The sequence below is a fragment of the Lepisosteus platostomus genome, unplaced genomic scaffold (assembly GCF_059453375.1).
Source record: "Lepisosteus platostomus isolate fLepPlt1 unplaced genomic scaffold, fLepPlt1.hap1 Scaffold_59_H1, whole genome shotgun sequence".
Lineage (NCBI taxonomy): Eukaryota > Metazoa > Chordata > Actinopteri > Semionotiformes > Lepisosteidae > Lepisosteus > Lepisosteus platostomus.
Window position 1 is genome coordinate 252,547 of NW_028291675.1, and position 4,591 is coordinate 257,137.

At 45.1% G+C, this 4,591-nt stretch overlaps 2 non-coding genes across 2 annotated transcripts; one reads left to right on the forward strand and one right to left on the reverse strand.

Annotated features, from left to right (window-relative positions):
- Positions 1-1,843: 1,843 nt before the first annotated feature.
- On the forward strand, positions 1,844-1,916 carry trnar-ucg (transfer RNA arginine (anticodon UCG)). The gene has a single exon. It is a non-coding gene; the product is annotated as a tRNA-Arg (tRNA).
- A 1,562-nt stretch (positions 1,917-3,478) lies between these two features.
- Positions 3,479-3,560, reverse strand: trnas-uga (transfer RNA serine (anticodon UGA)). Its single transcript has one exon. It is a non-coding gene; the product is annotated as a tRNA-Ser (tRNA).
- Positions 3,561-4,591: the final 1,031 nt, after the last annotated feature.

A 4,591-nucleotide genomic window follows, 5' to 3' on the forward strand; every position in this document is an offset into this window, starting at 1 on the left:
TTCTTCCAAGCATACAGGAATGTCAGTGAATTAAATATTGACATATGAAAATTCCCAAAAATATGCAATCACACATATGCAGTTTGAGCAAACATAAGACAATACCCAAGTACCACAAACTACCAGGCATCATTAGCAGTTCAGGTGGGGAGCTGTGTCAGCATGCGTAGGCTGCAAAGGAACAAGTAATAGGTCTATTCCATGCTTAAAAGAGAAGAAAGAAAACACAACATTTCAGCCGTGGAGCCCTCACACCTGAAGAAGGCTCCACGGCCGAAACGTTGTGTTTTCTTTCTTCTCTTTTCATCCAGTGTCATTAGCCAGTTCCTGTCAAAATAAAATAGAAATGGATAACATTCTAGAGAGAGTTTGAAATACCAAGGTACAATTTAAACCATATTTCTTCCACTACAACCACAATATTTTGGAGAGATCGCTGAGCCTAACTGTTCTGGCATGCCCGTTAGCCTCCGTCCTGCTTCACCAATGAATGCAACGGGGCACATTCTGAGGGAGATGCGGTCAATCAGGTTGCAGGAAAACCACGCTATGCTTTTTTTTGAGATCCTGAAAAGGACAGAGGGGCCATGTATATGTGTGCAGCTGGATATGTAATTGCAGGTGGCGTTGCAAATTCTGCTGAAGCCCCACTGCCTGGTGTGGACGGTAGCTGTGCATGTTGCAGCAGAATTGTGCATGTGAGATCAAGGGGGCATGTCATGTGTTTGAGCACTTCACTCCCTTCCGGAAGCACGTGATTCCCTGAGTCCCAAAAATTTGTAAGTTCTTTGGATGACCTGTGGACCGATCTTTCACGATGAAGAATTCCTTAAGAAGAATAGATCTCGGCCCACCATCCCAATGCCTCCATCTCAAAACAGCAACCTCCCACTGCCCTTAGTCTGCAAGGCAGTCCTTTCAAGTGCGATGATGACGCCGGGACCTTCGTTGCCTATTGTACGAGCTGAACTTTTGTGCTCATCAATTCAACGCTCTTTCCATCAACTCATCTTGTCTTTGACGCTTCGTGTTTTGTGCTCCTTTGACTATCGGCATATCGGGTGACTGCAAACACTGAAGTTCTTGCTTACGGAGTGTGGAACAGTGTTTTCAAGTGATCGCTGTTCTGTCATGTTGACGCCGAGTGAATCTTTCTTTGGCAACATGGGCAGGCTGACAGCAGCGCGAGCTAAAGTAATGGCAAATTTCTTGACTTATTTCTGAATGTGAATGTTCTTTAGAAAAGGGATGCGGCGTTGCTTCTCCCCCGTGTAAAGGTCACGCATTCCAGACGTGGTTATGAGCGAACAGTTGCCGCAAGTGTTTGAAAAGAGCAAGAGAGGAAGCAGCCCTGCCCCGTGTGAGGATCAAACTCAGGACCTTCAGACGATGAAACTGACGCGCTACCAACTACGCCAACGAGGCCAGCTGCAGTACACAGCCGGAAAGTTTGCCTCATATGGATTTCAGTCGCCCGTTCCCTAATCTTTAGACGCCCTCTGCTGGATGTTGCATTTGCCTTTTGATCTCACCGATACTTTTTTGGTCTGTTTCTGTTGCGAGTCTGTTTTTCAGATCTCACCTAGCACAAGTCTCTCTGGCTGAAGTGGCCTCTCTGCTTCAGCATCGTGCCCTCACTCAGCCATTAAAAACGTCACTCGGACTTCTGACATGCTGACATGAAATGTCAAGAGAGAGTGGCGGAGACGCTTAAGGCAGAGAGAAGATGAAGAGGGGGCGTGGCTGCGAAATGATTGACAGCTGCAATCAGCTTTAGATGGGGAAGTGTACTACTAATAGCAGTGTAGAGCTCTCTGTGGTGGAGTTCAAGCGCATGTTCTATGGGCCAGTGGCGTAATGGATAACGCGTCTGACTTCGGATCAGAAGATTGTAGGTTCGAGTCCTACCTGGCTTGCGAGGCTTTTAAACCTCTCAGGTTCCTCGGTAACAGGTTGCCGTCATGTATATGAACTATAGAAAAGCATTTGCCACAACCCGTAAATTAGCACGCAAGTGTGGGCTAGTGAACACAGAACTGTATGGAGATCATCTCCAGTTCCGAGCTCAATTGCAATGAAAAAACATGCAGAACAGAACTGGAGAGCAGCTGAATTTGTGCTCAGTAGGGTGGGGAGGACTCAGCATTCCTATTGTTCTAATTGGCATGAACTGCAGGGGATCTGAATCAGAACATGTCAGTTAGTTCGATCATTGCGTCAATATGTAGGCCACGTTAATACAGAATTATTACTTTGTCTGTCTCGTCTTTGTATATAGCTGAATGTCCCTGACAATTTCATGTTAGTTTTTAAGAACGACATTGGTGCTAATATATACATATATAGCATATAAGGAACACGTAAAAGTTTAGTCCATGCTGAAAAGATAAGAAAACCGCCACAACGTTTCATCTTGGAATAAATCTTTACTTGTTGTTTTGCAGCCTACCCATTCTGACCTAACTCCTCCCTTGAAATTCCCTAACAGATAAGGGTACGTAACGGCTCATGCGATGCTCAGTTGCAATTTGTCCCAAAACAAACAAGAACAGCAGCTGAGGGTTTGAGTTTGAACATGCACTGTATTAAAGCAGCTTTTATTTCCATTGATAAATGCTAGATATTCCTACAGAGATTCTCCAGGTGAGTAAGCGATTCCTGTTTCTGTTTCTATTTCTGTTTCATATATATATATACAGTATATATATATATGTTACATGTGTCTCTGCAATAGTATAAATGTGTTATACACTATCAGGGGCTGCTTTTTTGTGCACCTCATCTACAACAAGGGTTTTTTTTTTTCATTTATGTTTGTGGACCTTCACCATTTGAGGAAGTGAGTTAGATAAGAAAGTTACAGGTATGGTGAGCAATGACTGACAAAGGCACGTACTGCGTATTCCTTACAGAAGTGTAAGCAATTTGTTCTAAAAAACACCGGCTTAAGTCCAACATCGTTAGCAATCTTATTACTTAAACAGAATTAACATCAATAAACTGTAAGGTGCTGGTACATGCGAGTAGATTTGATCTTCTATTAAACAAAAATGCAATTACAGCTCTAAATAGGTCAACCTAGACTTCTGTAACAGATCTGTTCAGGTCATCGCTGTTCCTCTGACCTTGTGATTCTTTGGAATTTTAAAAGTGTATTTCGCTTGCCTTTCATGTGGTCTGTGTACAAGTCACTGTGGCGTATGCGGTCCTACACAGCCTTGCTATAGACGTGATGAGCCTCCGCTATGTTGCAATGGAGAACAGGTTCAGTACGGAGCTGCCGAGAAAATTCAGCTGGAAAGCTCGTTGCAGAAAAGCATCGGTATCTGTGTCCAGCGGCAAAGCGTCCTTCGTGGGTGCTGAAGAACCGATTTCACAGGCTGCGGGTCCAGGCGATTTAGAGTGTTAAAGGTCCCAGCGAAAACGAAACGGCGCTGGTCCTTTTACACGCACGCACGCAAACAAATGCAAAGGACGCCGTAGTCGGCAGGATTTGAACCTGCGCGGGGAGACCCCAACGGATTTCAAGTCCGTCACCTTAACCAATCGGGCACGACTACAGCGAACGCCGCGGCCGCTGCCTTCTTGCTACAATCGAACAGGGAGTGCGAGGCGGCGGCGGCAGCTGAGGCAACTTTTTTCAAGTTCGCTCTCCGTTTAAGAAACCTTTTACGCCATACGTGCAAGCACACACACACACACACCTCAGAGGACTTAAGGGTGGCTTCAAGTTGGAATGATAAAATCTCCCCGTTCGGACATGAAAACAGAACGTTCTTAGACAGAAAGCAATCAACAACGGAGACATGTGGACGACGATTTTAGTCACTGCACTTTGAATAGCATTTTTACTCCAGTTACAGGAGATGCACCAATGGCCCTTGACCTACGCTCTTACCAATGCCTTGAACATTCAAACAAAACAGCCCTCAAGTCCTGCGGTTTAATATAACGCTGTTACGTGTCGAGGCAGTATTTGACTCTGTCCTACCGTTGAGACACGGGGCGTATATGGAAACGAACACATGCTACGGATCGTCTCTAATCGGTCCCTACAGCTGGAAGGCTCCTTGAAGCGTGCACCCCCATCATTCATCTTTGCGCATCTGTGAAAGGTAGACTCTTGAGCAATGTTTGAGCCAGCTCTAAGGCAACTAGTGCTATTGGACAGACACCTCTGGAAGATCCTAAGAGTCTCTTAACACCACTTCCAGCAGCAAGCTTAATTGTTCGCTGGAGGTCTCCCATCCAGGTACTGACCAGGCAAAGAATCACCAGTACATTGAATGAGGAAGTTAATCCTGAAATCCAATTACATATCTCAAGGTAAGACAAATCCATAAGAACATGTCTTAGTATTACTTCGTTTACATTAGTATGGCACTGAGTTGGAGCTCCTCTTTAAGCTGTGGTTTAGTTTTGCATTCATGTGTTTCTAGAGCAGTGATTTATGGGGGTGGGTGGGTCTTTCACAGAGGCTCAGGACAAATCCCCCGCCTGAAAGTCTAATGTGTGCGTTCAGACAGTCACAGGTCAAGAGCCAGGCAGGAGGACAATGGACAGAAGAGCCAACGAACTAAAAATAAAAGAA